Genomic DNA, 15,453 nt, shown 5'->3' with positions numbered 1-15,453 from the left:
GTGTCATACTGACCTTCCCAGAGTGGTGGGCATCACCTTTCCCGAGAGGCCATGTTTTGGGTATAATATTTCATTAAATCCTCTTAACAACATTGTGAAATAAGGCAGTAAGATGCCTGTTTTATAGAGGAAGACTTGGAGACAGAGAGAAGTGGCTCCTCCAAGAGCAAATAGCTGTGATTATAGAGTTAGGACCACTGAGTTCAAAACATGTTCCATTATGGCAAGTTAACACTACTAATTGCTAAATTACTACTTCATGACTAGTTCACCTTACTTTGAAATATATAGGGTAATTTAAGTTTTGATATTAGCTCTGATATTATTTCAAATACACTTAAGAATTTGATATATTTGGTAAATGTTTTTCATATCAGTATTAAAATAGTAACATTGCTTATCACCCTTCTTATATGTAGCAATCACCAAATAATTGCCAAACATACAGAAGAAAGACTTAAAAATTTTTCGCAAAATAACAATCCAGGTAAGACTTTTCAGAGTGAAGTACTTTTGATGGTCACATAGAAGAAGTCAGAGTAAAAAAGTTTTGATAATGAAAGAATAGTGGGAAAAAAAACCCCAAAACCGTAAGTGTAAATTGTTAAGTTCACTTTCTTGCTTTCTTTCTCTTTCTCTCCCCCACCTCTTGATTTTACTTATTTGACACCGAGAAAGTGAGAGAGCACAGGCAGATGGACAGGGAGAAGCTGATTTCTCACTGAGCCCAATGTGGGACTCAATCCCAGGGTCCAGGGATCTTGACCTGAGCTGAAGGCAGATGCTTACCCAACTGAGCCACCCAGGGGCCCCTATTTTTTTTCCCTTTCTTAATATCTTTCAATTATTTTTAAAATTTCTTTTCAGTGTAACAGAATTCATTGTGTAAGCACCCCACCCCGTTCTCCATGCAATACGTGTCTTCCATAATACCCACCACCTGGATCCCCCAACCTCCCACCCCCTGCACCTTCAAAGTCCTCAGATTGTTTTTCAGAGTCCATAGTCTCTCATGGTAAATCTCCCCCTCCAATTTCCCTCAACTCCCTTCTCCTCTCCCATCTCCCCATGTCTTCCATGTTATTTGTTATGCTCCACAAATAAGTGAAACCATATGATAACTGACTCTCTCTGCTTGACCGATTTCACTTGGCATAATCTCTTCTAGTCCCATCCATGTTGCTACAAAAGGTGGGTATTCATCCTTTCTGATGGAGGCACAATACTCCGTAGTGAATATGGACCACATCTTCTTTATCCATTCATCCATTGAAGGGCATCTTGGTTCTTTCCACAGTTTGGTGACCGTGGCCATTTCTGCTATGAACATTGGGGTACAGATGGCCCTTCTTTTCACTACATGTGTATCTTTGGGGTAAATACCCAGTAGTGGAATTGCAGGGTCATAGGGAAGCTCTATTTTTAATTTCTTAAGGAAACTCCACACTGTTATGCAAAGTGGCTGCACCAACTTGCATTCCCACCAACAGTGGAAGAAGGTTCCCCTTCCTCCACATGCTCTCCAACACACGTTGTTTCTTATCTTGCTAATTTTGGCTAGTCTAACTGGTGTAAGGTGGTATATCAATGTGGTTTTAATTAAATTATCCCTGATGGCTAGTGACGATGAACACTTTTTCATGTGTCTGATAGCCATCTGTATGTCTTCATTGGAGAAGTGTCTGTTCATGTCTTCTGCCCCATTTTTGATATGGTTATCTGTTTTGTGCGTGTTGAGTTTGAGAAGTTCTTTATAGATCCTGGGTACTGTCATTTGCAAATATCTTCTCCCATTCCGTGGGTTGCCTCTCTGTTTTGTTGACTGTTTTCTTTGCTGTGCAGAAGCTTTTGATTTTGATGAGGTCCCAAAATTTCATTTGCACTTTTGTTTCCTTTGCCTTTGGAGACATATCTTAAAAGAAGTTGCTGTGGCCAGTGTTGAAGAGGTTACTGCCTATGTTCTCCTCTAGGATTCTGATGAACTCCTGTCTCATGTTGAGGTCTTTTATCCACTTCGAGCTTATCTTTGTGTACGATGTAAGAGAATGGTTGAGTTTCATTCCTCTACATATAGCTGTCCAATTTTCCCAGCACCATTTATTTTATTTTTTATTTTTTAAAATATTTTAATTAATTTACCAGAGAGAGAGAGAGGGAGAGGGAGCAAGCACAGGCGGACAGAATGGCAGGCAGAGGCAGAGGGAGAAGCAGGCTCCCTGTTGAGCATGAAGCCCAATGTGGAACTCGGTCACATGATGCTGGGATCATGACCTGAGCCGAAGGCAGCTGCTTAACCAACTGAGCCACCCAGGCATCCCTCTCAGCACCATTTATTGAAGAGACTGTCTTTAAGCCAGCATTAACCTGATCCCCAAATCTGCCAAAGACCCCACCAAAAAGGAGAATTTCAGACTGATATCACTGATGATTATGGGTGCTAAGATTCTCAACAAGATCCTAGCAAATAGGATCCAACAGCACATTAAAAAGATTATCCACCATGACCAGTTGGGATTCATCCTTGGGTTGCAAGGATGGTTCAACATTTGCAAATCAATCAATGTGATAGAGCAAATCAATAATAGAAGAGAGAAGAAAGAACCACATGGTCCTTGCAATTGATGCAGGAAAAAGCATTTGACAAAATCCAGCATCCATTCCTGATTAAGATGCTTCAAAGTATAGGGAGAGAGGGAACATTCCTCAACTTCATAAAACCTATCTATGGAAAACCCACAGCAAATATCATCCTCAATAAAATTGAATAAAAGCTCAATAATATAAAAATTGAATAAAAGCTCAATAAAATAAAATAAAAGCTCATAGCCTTCCCATTGAGATCAGGAACACGGCAAGAAGGCCCACTCTTACCACTCTTGTTCAACATAGTATTAGAAGTCCTAGCAACAGCAATCAGACAAAGAGAAATAAAAGGTATCCACATTGGCAATGAAGAAGTCAAACTCTCTCTCTTCGCAGATGACATGATACTTTATATGGAAAACCCAAAAGACTCCATCCCCAAACTACTAGAACTCATACAGCAATTCAGTAATGTGGCAGGATACAAAGTCAGTGTACAGAAATCAGTGGCTTTCTTATACACTAATAATGAAAACACAGAAAGGGAAATTAGAGAATCGATTCCATTTACTATAGCACCAAGAACCATAAGATACCTGGGAATAAACCTAACCAAAGAGGTAAAGGATCTCTACTCAAGGAACTGCAGAACACTCATGAAAGAACTTGAAGAAGACACAAAAAGATGGAAGACCATTCCATGCTCTTTGATAGGAAGAATAAACATTGTTAAAATGTCTATACTGCCTCGAGCAATCAGAAAGACATTCTGATTAAAATTCCACCAGTATATTTCAAAGTCCTGAAGGAAATAATCCTAAAATTTGTATGGAATCAGAAGAGACCCCAAATTGCTAAAGAAATGTTGAAAAAGAAAAACAAAACTGGCTGCATCACATTACCTGATTTCAAGCTTTACTACAAAGCTGTGATCACGAAGACAGCATGGTATTGACATAAAAACAGACACATAGACCAGTGGAACAGAGTAGAGAAACCAGATATGGACCCTCAACTCTATGGGCAAATAATCTTCAACAAAGGAGGAACAAATACACAGTGGAAAAAAGACAGCCTCTCTCTCTCTCTCTCTTTTTTTAAATTTACTTTTTATTTATTTTCAGCATAACAGTATTCATTATTTTTGCACCACACCCAGTGCTCCATGCAATCCGTGCCCTCTATAATATCCACCACCTGGTACCCCGACCTCCCACCCCCCGCCCCTTCAAAACCCTCAGATTGTTTTTCAGATTCCATATTCTCTCATGGTTCACCTCCCCTTCCAATTTCCCCCAACTCCCTTCTCCTCTCTATCTCCCCATGTCCTCCATGCTATTTGTTATGCTCCAAAAATAAGTGAAACCATGAGATAATTGATTGACTCTGCTTGACTTATTTCACTCAGCATAATCTCTTCCAGTCCCGTCCATGTTGCTACAAAAGTTGGGTATTCGTCCTTTCTGATGGAGGCATAATACTCCATAGTGTATATGGACCACATCTTCCTTATCCATTCATCCCTTGAAGGGCATTAGTATCTTTCTTTATAGTCCAGTATTCAGAATTATTTAAGAATTTAAATACTGTCATGAACAATAGGAACAAATCCATGAGAGAGACCGGACTCCAGGAAATAAACTGAGGGATATGAAAGAGAGGGGCTTGGGGTATGGGGGAACTGGGTGATGAGTATTAAGGAGGGCACGTGTTGTGATGAGCACTGGGTGTTATACACAGCTAATTAATCATTGAACACTACATCCAAAACTTACGATGTAGTATATGCTGGCTACTGAACATAATTTAAAAAAAAAGTGCCTCAGTGTGAACAATAACAAAAAAGGATTTTAATTGTAGGGAATTTAAAATATAAGGCATTATTGTCTGAAAAGAAATTATTATAATCATGACCCCTAAAATCCCTTATATATTTGTGTAGATAAGAGAAAGATTTTTAAGTTAGTATGTTTTATACTTCCTCTTTAAGCATATTAAAACAAATTGAACTTGTTATGAAAATGGATCTTTTAATTTTTACAAGTGGATTACATTTAGTAAATATTATTACATACTGATTTGTCTCATTAAAAAAGGAGCTATCCTTAAAACTGGGAACTCTACAATACATTCCTGGTACCGTAAAGAAATGGCAAAAAATACAAACTGGAAAACTTAGCTAGTATGCAGCAATACCAGTGAGACTGTTTTTTTTTTTTCTTTAAAGGTGACCATCTATGGTACAGAAATCAGAAAAGAAATGCCTTGAGAAGCATAGGTTGTTTTACATATTGTTGTATCAACAAGATCTCACCATTAACAACTATTTACTAATTTCTCACTAGTAAAAGAGAATGAGATATGTTGACTTTATTAGAGCAATGTTTTCTTCTGTTTGTTGCATAATTGTCATGATAGTGTAATTTTTAAAAAAAGATTTTATTTATTTATTTGACAGAGAGAAATCACAGGTAGGCAGAGAGGCAGGCAGAGAGAGGAAGGGAAACAGACTCCCTGCTGAGCAGAGAGCCCAATGCAGGGCTCAATCCCAGGACCCTGGGATCATGACCCGAGCCAAAGGCAGAGGCTTTAACCCACTGAGCCACCCAGGCACCCCAGGATAGTGTAATTTTGTTAGAACACGATACTCTGTTGCCATTAGTAAAGAGATTATCATAATAAAAATTCAAATGGGGCAACTGAGGCTCAACAGATTATAATAAATGCACAAAAATGGTTCACAATAACAAAAATGCTACCATTGCTTCCTAGATGTGGCACCTAGTGCATTGTACAATCTGAAATGTATGAAGAAACATTTAATTTAGTAGACTTTTATCAAAGAAAGCTGTAGGTTGGTTTGGTTTTGCAATTTACTCATTTTCATTTGTTCACTTAGCAAATAACTATCAAGTGTCTTTTAGCTACTGTTACTCTGATGTAGAATACAAACATTCAAAAAACACAATCCTTGCCCTCCAGAAGTTTGTTATTATCATTGTCATTTTTATTATTTAATCTATTTTTACTATTTTATTTTTATTATTTAGTTTATTCCATGCTTAGTATGTGCCAGAGTCCCCTAATGTTTATAATTCTCATTGTTATGTTTTTATTGGTATTTAATATGTAAGTCAATAGTATGAAGACTGAGTAGTAAGTTTTCCAGGTAAATAAGCAGAAGAACCATGTTTGGCAGGAGGAACGTCCATCGAGATTACATGTTTTGCAGAGGGAACAGCAGTGTGGACGATCAGATGTATGAGTGAACTTCGGAGCACTTAGGAGCAGTTCAGTTTTGCTGGTGCAGAAAGTGTGCTATGGGAATGGTTGGAATGAGTGAATACTTAGCTAAGGCAAGCTAATGAAAGTTTTTCAGTACCATGGAAAGGTGTAGATCTTACCCTGTAGACCTTGGGAAATTTATCAGGTCAAATGCTTTTAGCTGCAAATTAACAGGTGACTTATAATAGTGACTAAAACGGGCCCACCTGGGTGGCTTAGTCATTATGCATTGACTCTTAGTTTCAGCTCAGGTCACAGTCTCATGGGTCATGAGATCAAGCCCCACATCCCACAGGGCTCCGTGCTCAGCATGGAGTCTGCTTGACGATTCTCTTCCTCTGCCATTCTCCCATTCGTGCACTCTCTCTAGTATGCGTTCACTCTCTGTCAAATAAATAAATCTAAAAAAAGCAAACCAAACAAAACAGGGACTAAAACAGTAGGAACCAGAATTGGTTTGATGGATCAGTGATGTCTCCAGGATCCCAGTTGTCTCTTTTTAGCTTTGAGTTTGGCAACATTTTCTATGCCCTTTCCCGATTGTCTAATTAGCAACAGTTAGAGGCATATTCTCACATGACAATATCCAGGACTGGAAGGACTGTTTTTCTTTATATGTTTCTTTTCTTTTTTTTAAAAGATTTTGTTTATTTATTTGACACAGAGAGACAGACAGAGAGGGAATACAAGCAGGGGGAAGCGGCAGAGGGAGAGCAGGCCTCTTGCTGAGCAGAGAGCCTGATGTGGGGCTGGATCCCAGGACCCTCGAATCATGACCTGAGCCGAAGGCTGACACTTAACAACTGAGCCACCCAGGCACCCCTATATGATTCTTTTAAATAGGAAGAAAACTCAGAGGCTTGCAGCAACTTTCCTCTAACATCTCGTAAGCTTGGTTATATCACATGCTTGTTCCTAAACCAGCCACTGGTAAACCAGGTACTGTGATTAGCTTAGAATAATCCTTTTTCCTTTTGAAGCTGGGGTAAGGCCACCTTCTTCGTGTTTGGGACAATAAATATGCAAATAAAGTTGTGGTTTTCCAGCAAGAGTGAAGACTATGGCATGGTTATTGGGGAGGGAGCCAGCAGTACTTGATGCAGAGACTCACTGGAGAATGTGAAGCAGAAGGGTAACAAGATTAGATTTGAATTAGGGCCTTCTGGTTGTGGCACAAAATAGTGATCACCAAGCTTTTTCTCTAAAGGGCATGATAGTGAATATTTTAGGCCCTGTGGTTTTTCAACTACAAATACCACTATAGTGTGAAAGCAGCCGTAGCAATACATAGGTGAATAGAAGAGCCAACCATCTGGTTCTGTAAATAAAGTTTTATGGGGGCACAGGCACGTGACTGGTCTGACTTGGCCTGTGGCCATGGTTTGGTCACTCCTCATGTGGAGGATAGTTTGGAAAAAAACCTTGTAGAGATACTGGAAGATAAAGGACGCTTATATTTCCTTAGTCTAGTATCAGTCCATTATGAAATGTTCACTCCTCTATACTGAAAACATCAGGAGGCTCAATTTATTCAATTTACAATGTTGTTCTTTTTCTAGGCCTTATCTTTCTGATTTTTTAAAAATTTAAAACTTTTCCATCCATGTTGTTGCAAATGGCAAGATTTCATTTCTTTTGATGGCTGCATAGTATTCCATTGTGTAAGAGCGTATCATGCTTAGCGAAATAAGTCAAGCAGAGAAAGGCAACTATCATATGATCTCCCTGATATGAGGAAGTGGTGATGCAACATGGAGGCTTAAGTGGGTAGAAGAATAAATGAAACAAGATGGGATTGGGAGGGAGACAAACCATAAGTGACTCTTAATCTCACAAAACAAACTGAGGGTTGCCGGGGGGAGGGGGTTTGGGAGAAGGGGGTGGGATTATGGACATTGGGGAGGGTATGTGATTTGGTGAGTGCTGTGAAGTGTGTAAACCTGGTGATTCACAGACCTGTACCCCTGGGGATAAAAATATATGTTTATAAAAATAAAAAATTAAAAAAAAAAATTTAAAACTTTTCAAAAGATTTTATTTATTTGAGAGAGCACAAATGGGGCAGAGGGGCAGAGGGAGAGGGAGAAGCAGACTCCCCATTGAGCAGGGAGCCTGGTATGGGGCTTGATCCCAGGACCCTGAGACCATGACTTGAGGTGAAGGCAGATGCTTAGCTGAGTCACCTAGGTGCCCCCTTTCTCATTTGTTTTGCTTAAAAACTTTTTATTCATTTAAGAAATAACATTAGTTGGTGGCTTTTTTTTTCTTCTGGAAGTCATCAGTTAGGAGCTCATGTTTGTGTAGGGCAGTGGCAGGGGAAATATAAAGCAATGAGAGAAAAGAAGTATAGTTAATACAGTTTCATGATTATTGAATGTAGAAAGAGGAGAGAGGGGAATGCCTGGGTGGCTCAGTTATTTAGTAGCCGCCTTCAGCTCAGGTCATGATCCCAAGGTCCTGGGATAAAGGCCCACATTGGGGTCCCTGCTCCATGGGAAGCTTGCTTCTCCCCCTCCCACTCCCCCTTCTTGTGTTCCCCCTCTCTCTGTGTCTCTCTGACAAATAAATAAATAAAATCTTAAAAAAGGGGAGGGGGAAGAAGAAATCTTAGAAGAGTCATACATTTCCAGGTTGTGCACTAACATTTAAACTGGCCATGAAGAATGAGTAGGACTTTATCAGAGTGCAGTGGGAATAGGGATGACCGGGTATTTTCTGTATATGTTGAATTTGATGGAATATCCATGTAGTATATTTTTAGTAATTGGATAATTGAATACTAGGAGTTTCTAGCTGGAGATAGAACATCAAATTTGGAGGTGCTTATTTGAAATAAACTGATTAGAATTATTAGGCAAAGTCATAGCTTGGACAAAGATTGAGCTTGTCCATGATGAAAAACATATAGAAATAGATGAAGGCCAGTGAACAAAGCCTGGGAATACCAATATAAAAAGGATGGAGGCTTAAGTGGGTAGAAGAATAAATGAAACAAGATGGGATTGGGAGGGAGACAAACCATAAGTGACTCTTAATCTCACAAAACAAACTGAGGGTTGCCGGGGGGAGGGGGTTTGGGAGAAGGGGGTGGGATTATGGACATTGGGGAGGGTATGTGATTTGGTGAGTGCTGTGAAGTGTGTAAACCTGGTGATTCACAGACCTGTACCCCTGGGGATAAAAATATATGTTTATAAAAATAAAAAAATTAAAAAAAAAAAAAAAAGTGTGGATGGAGGTGTAAGAATTGGTAGAGAAGACTGAGAAGTGGCTGGGGAAAGTTAGGATCAGGAATTAGAGGAAATGTTGTTGAAAAATTTGAAAAAATATTTCATGGAGTATTAATTGTGTCAAATAAAATCACTAAAAAAAGTTGGATTTAACTTTTAAAAGTCCTTACCAAAAATGGTAAAAGAACCATTTTTGAGTTGAAGGGCTGTTATTTATGTGACTGGTACATTCTGTGTCCAAATATGGAAAAATAACACATCAAGTAAGGTCTTCCCTAACTTTTTTTAACTGCAGTATCTACCTGGACAGGGTCAAGGGGAAATGGTCTAGACTGGTGAGTAGAGTGGCCAACATTTTCCCATAATTGTCAAAACCTAGGGGTCAACTGTGAGGAAAAGTGTTGTCTTTCTTACCTTTTTTGTTTAGAGGTACTTGAGCTTTTCTTCAAGTCCCTGGTACATTCTCCTGGATTAATACTAGGGCCACAATCTGGAAGCAATAGGCAGGAGTCACTGTCAGGCCCTATCTCTGAAATGGAATCACGATGCAGCTGTATTTTGACAATTTTAAATTTTGATCAGAAATATTTTACACAGACCAGCAGTTTGGGAGAAACTGACCCCTTCTAAGTATTTTATTGCAGAAAATTAGTATAATATCAAGGAGGAAATATAAGGTGATATGCTGACTATACTAGTTCTCACTTGCCAGGGATTCTGTGTCAGTAAAAAATGTCAGTACTGGACTTTTTTTGTTAGTGCTGTCTCTCTCCATCCTCTTTCATTTGCCTTCTTCTGATATCTCTACTTTTACTGATCATTTTTTAAAATTTATTTTTTATTTATTTTTAGAAAAACAGTATTCATTATTTTAGCACCACACCCAGTGCTCCATGCAATCCGTGCCCTCTATAATACCCACTACCTGGTACCCCAACCTCTACCCCCCCCCGCCACTTCAAACCCCTCAGGTTGTTTTTTAGAGCCCATAGTCTCTCATTGTTCATCTCCCCTTCCAATTTCCCCCAACTCCCTTCTCCTCTCTAACTCCCCATGTCCTCCATGCTATTTGTTATGCTCCACAAATAAGTGAAACCATATGATAATTGACTCTCTCTGCTTGACTTATTTCACTCAGCAGAATCTCTTCCAGTCCCGGCCATGTTGCTACAAAAGTTGGGTATTCATCCTTTCTGATGGAGGCATAATACTCCATAGTGTATGTGAACCACATCTTCCTTATCCATTCGTCCATTGAACGGCATCTTGGTTCTTTCCACAGTTTGGCAACCGTGGTGGCCATTGCTGCTGTAAACATTGGGGTACAGATGGCTCTTCTTTTCACGACATCTGTATCTTTGGGATAAATACCCAGTAGTGCAATTGCAGGGCCATAGGGAAGTTCTATTTTTAATTTCTTGAGGAATATCCACACTGTTCTCCAAAGAGGCTGCACCAACTTGCATTCCCACCAACAGTGGAAGAGGGTTCCCCTTTCTCCACATCCCCTCCAACACATGTTGTTTCCTGTCTTGTTAATTTTGGCCATTCTAACTGGTGTAAGGTGGTATCTCAATGTGGTTTTAATTTGAATCTCCCTGATGACTAGTGATGATGAGCATTTTTTCATGTATCTGATAGCCATTTGTATGTCTTCATTGGAGAAGTCTCTGTTCATATCTTCTGCCCATTTTTTGATATGATAGTCTGTTTTGTGTTTGTTGAGTTTGAGGAGTTCATTATAGATCCTGGATATCAACCTTTTGTCTGTACTGTCATTTGCAAATATCTTCTCCCATTCCATGGGTTGCCTCTTTGTTTTTTTGACTGTTTCCTTTGCTGTGCAGAAGCTTTGATTTTGATGAAGTCCCAAAGAATTTCATCTGTAAAGAAAGCACTAAGGAAAACTGTCTTGGAATCTATCACTATTGGAACACATTTCTACTATATGTATATTTCCTTCAAAGATAACAGGCTACCCCATCTAAAATGTATTTCATATTTTGTTGTTTCTTATGGTAAATTTCTTTGTAGCTGTACCACAGTGACAGAGTTAGTGATGATATTTAGCCAAGATTGAAAGCATTTTCTGGATTATCGGAAATTTTAATGTGACATGCTTTTGTATTTTTTCAGAATTTGGTAAACTGTGCCTTAACAAGAATATGTGGCCAATTAGATTGACAAGTTTTTAACCACCTATGTATATAAGAGAACTCACTTTGTTTTCCCCCAAATGAGTTTTGTTGATCTCTAATGATCAAATCCACTATTTTCAGGCTGGAGTGGATAACTCATCCTACATTTTGACTGTAGTATTTCTGAGTTTTTGAGCAGTTTGTCAACAACTGCCTTTAATAGGTGAACTGTTTCTAATTCTATAAGAAATTAAGAAAATGAGTGGAAACAAAAAAACTCTATAACCAATAGTGTGTTATTATACTGTGTATGATAGTTATATATTTTTCTATAATTATCCCAGTTACCTTATCGATTCATAACTACAATAGAAGTGAATTAAGCCCTATTTAGTTGCAAAAAATTTATGTGACCTTTTAGTTTTTTTATAGGAACTTTTATACTGTAGGACCTATTGGTAACCATCAGAATTCTCTTTTTTTTTCCCAATTAAAATACGATTGTTGCTTGTTTCACATTATTTTCTGACATTGTTTCATCTATTCCTTTTATGCCTTTATTCAAATGGATATAGAAATACAGCAGTCTCCCAGGCAAATACTAAGAAAAACAGATTCAAGGAAAGGTGTTCTGTGAAATAACCTTCTAACTGTAATCGTGTCTTAAAACATCAACCTTAATCATAAAAATTGCATATAATGCATCGGTATTAGAGGCTCCCAAAATGACTCCCAGGTTTGGTTATTCACTGGAGGAACTCGCACGTCTCAGCATATTTGTACGCATGCCTGTGGTTTATTATGGTGAAATGATACAAAGCAAAATCAGCAGAGAAAAGGTGCCTGGAGTGAAGTCTAGAGGAAGCCAAGTGCAGGCTTCTAAGAATCCTCTGCCTATGTGTGTACTTAATTCCTCCAGCATCAAATCATGACAACTCGTGTGAGATGTTGTCTGCCAATACAAGAATCTTATAGATACTCAGTGCCTGAAATTTTCTTTAAGTGATAATCATGTAGGCATCTTCTCCTTAGCATATCTCAAAATTCTGGTTCCCGGAAGGAAATCAAGTCATAAGTACTAGATAAATCACCTGGTTTGTACCAATACTTAGCAGTCTGAATGGATACCTTTTGTTTTTTTCCTTCACAGTAAATAGGCCTTATTTTTTACAGCATTTTCAAGTTCATTGCGCAATATAGCAGAAAGTACAGAGAGTTTCCATTTACCGCATGTTCCTCTACACGTAGCCTTCCTTGTTGCTAACATCCTGAACCACAGTGGTACATTGTTTTATTTATATTAGCTCATCTTTACTGTCCACAGTCCATAATTTACATCAGGGTTCATTCTTGGTGTTGTACATTCTATGGGTTTTAACAAATGTGTGATGACATGTATCTATCATGTGGTATCACATAGAATAGTTTCACTGCCTTAAAATTTTTCTGTGCTGTGCCTGTTCCCCTTGCTACAACCCTTAACTCCTAACTTAAAAAGTTTTACTTTTACCAGAATGTCATATAGTTGCAACCATACAGTGGATATCTTCTTGAATTTTTAAAAAATTAAAATTCTGAGGTAATTGAATATAGTGATTCAAGATAATCTTTGTCCTTTGTTATGTTCATCAGTGTAGGATCTGATGACATATACCTTACAGACTGAAAAAGTGTGATTTCTACAGACGTTTGTCACATAGTGGGGAATATTGAGAACAATGACATCATATCCTGCTACCTAGCCAAATCACTGGTATCATTCTGGTCTAAGAGGTGGATCCAGATAGACTCTCCAGCAATAAAAATAGGTCATCTCAAGAGAACCAGAATCATTAAAATCACTAAAAGCATTCATACTTACCTTGCAATTGGAAATAAGGCCAGAGAGAGTCTGTTTGCTATGTTTTGCCATGCTGCAAAGTAGAGTGGCTGTAGACCAAACTTTGTGATGAGGTGTTTCACCCCAAACTTAACAGCCCCTGCTGGAGATCTGGAGAAGTTCTGTTGTGTTACAGCGAAATAAGTATAGTCTCTTTTAGCTGCGCCTCATAGTGAAAGTCCTGAAGAATCCAGAAGAATCCTGACATTGTCAGTCTATGATGATGATTCTGCTAATGACACCATTTTCTGTCAGTCTCAAGGGTTTGGTTAAAATTGTGGTCATTATAAACATCCACTTGTAGGTATCAAATTCTGATAAATACCATTCTTTTCTTCCATTTGGTAAATGTAGAGGAGAAAGTAAGATTTCTTAGCGAGTTAACTGCCTACCAATAGTATAATTAATATTCACTCCAGTGTGGTTGCCAGGTATGGTCCCGAAGAATACTTTTTAACACAACATCAGTCTTAGACTTTGAATATTCTGTATTTCTCTGTTGTTGATTTAAAATATGTTTTGCTTTTTTCTTTACAGAGAGTAAGTCTTCTGAAGAAGACTTTATAGCCAGGTAGGATTTTTGTGGATTTTTTTTTTTTTTTTAGCAAATTCTGTGTTAACAAGGGAATGCAGAGAAAAGCATTTGTTGAGAGTTCTACTGTGTGCTAGGCACTATATTATGTGCTTGACATTTATTACTTATATAGTCATTACAATAGCATCACGAAGTAGATGTGCTGTTACAGCCTATTTTTTTTTATTAATTAGTCATCTGTGGTTCAGGAACACTGATTAATTGACCTATGATTCTATAGTTAAATAGTAGCAGACCTAGAATCCGCCACTGCTGCTAACAAGAGCTTGAACACTGTGAATTTTCAGTCTTGGAGGGGGCCATGGTGCCCCCGGTGAGGCATAAGAAACTAGTCAGTTACTCACAGTTTGAAAATTCTGGCAGCGATGATGACTTTGTTTCCGCAACCACACCTTTGAATAAGAAGCCCAGAACAACGCCAAAAGAGTTAATATGAGAAACAAGGAAACCTAAACTGAAGAATCTCCAGAAAGAAGATATCCCACTACAAGAGAAAACCCCTAAAAAAGGATGACTTTAGGTGATGAGCTCTACCAGCCAGACTTAGATGTGGCACTAGCTTTATCAGTGAAGGAACTTCCAGCGGTCACCATTGATGTGGGAGAGGCTCAAGATACAAGCACCAAGCACATACCCTCCCCAATGTCCATAACCCCTGGGGATAAAAATATATGTTTATAAAAAAAAAGATACAAGCACCAAACAAATGTGGCAGCAGCGAAATTGGGACAATGACTAAGGCTCCCCATCTCTCCGATTGCAGTGTAGCCAGTAATGATTTAGATTTGGATAAGCTTACCGAGGAAGATGATGTGTGCAGTGCTCAAGGGAAAAGAAAAGCAGCATCAAAAGCTGTGGTACAACAGAGGAAGATTCTTTTGGGAGGCAGAGATGGCTGTAGTGCTGACGACTCTGAACCGCTGGTGGAGAGTCTGAGGATGAGTCTGATTTTAGGGAGAGAGAAGATGATGATGCAAACTTCACTCTGGGAGAAAATAAAGTGGAAGAAATTAAAAAGAAAGAAGTGAAGGTAAAATCCCCAGTTGAAAAAAAGGAGAAGAAACCTAAATCCAAACGTGATACTTTGGAAGTGACTTCAAGAGACTCTGCTCCAGCTGCCCTGAAATCAGAATCTCAGCCTTCACCAAAAATGGCTTTATCAGTGAAGAGGCCGTTTGGAAACCACTACAAATATGCAAACCTTCCAGCTGAAGCTGGAAGCAGAAAACCTAAGTAGATGCCACCAGCGCTGTCTGGAAGCAGCAGCAGCAGCAACAGCAGCAGGAGCCCACTGGCAGGGGTGTCTGTTAAGTCTCCAAATCAGAGTCTCTGCCTTGGCTTGTCCAGATTAGCACAAGTGAAACCTTTGCATCCAAATGCCGCTAGTGGCTGAATGTGGTAGTCAGCGAAGGTTTGATTAAGAGAAAAAGAGTTTTACAAGTGTGTTTATGTTTGAATTGTGTTTCTGTTTAAGGAGGGTATCATACTATAAAGGAATCCTTTAATGTAAAAAAAAAAAAACGAGTAGTAGACCCATGATTTGACTGTCAGCCTGCGTGACTCCCACACCGATTCTTTTGTCCCTCAGCAGCACTGGGGTTAAGGTACAGATCCTAGTCAGATCAATTCAGAGAGTCAAATTTAGTTATGTGTTTGCTTATTTAGCATTTTCCTAAGAGACCAGGTTAGTCCAAGCATTTGTCCTAATATATTTGACAACTAGTGATAACTAGGGGTAATTAG

At 38.8% G+C, this 15,453-nt stretch overlaps 1 pseudogene; it reads left to right on the top strand.

Annotated features, from left to right (window-relative positions):
• Positions 1-14,011: 14,011 nt before the first annotated feature.
• LOC101673313 lies at positions 14,012-15,103 on the top strand (annotated as a pseudogene).
• The last annotated feature ends 350 nt before the right edge of the window (positions 15,104-15,453 follow it).

This window comes from Mustela putorius, unplaced genomic scaffold (genome assembly GCF_011764305.1).
Source record: "Mustela putorius furo isolate JIRA1106 unplaced genomic scaffold, ASM1176430v1.1 tig00001130_pilon_pilon_pilon, whole genome shotgun sequence".
NCBI lineage: Eukaryota > Metazoa > Chordata > Mammalia > Carnivora > Mustelidae > Mustela > Mustela putorius.
The sequence above is the reverse complement of the archived record's forward strand: the minus strand, read 5'-3'. Positions and strand labels throughout refer to the sequence as shown.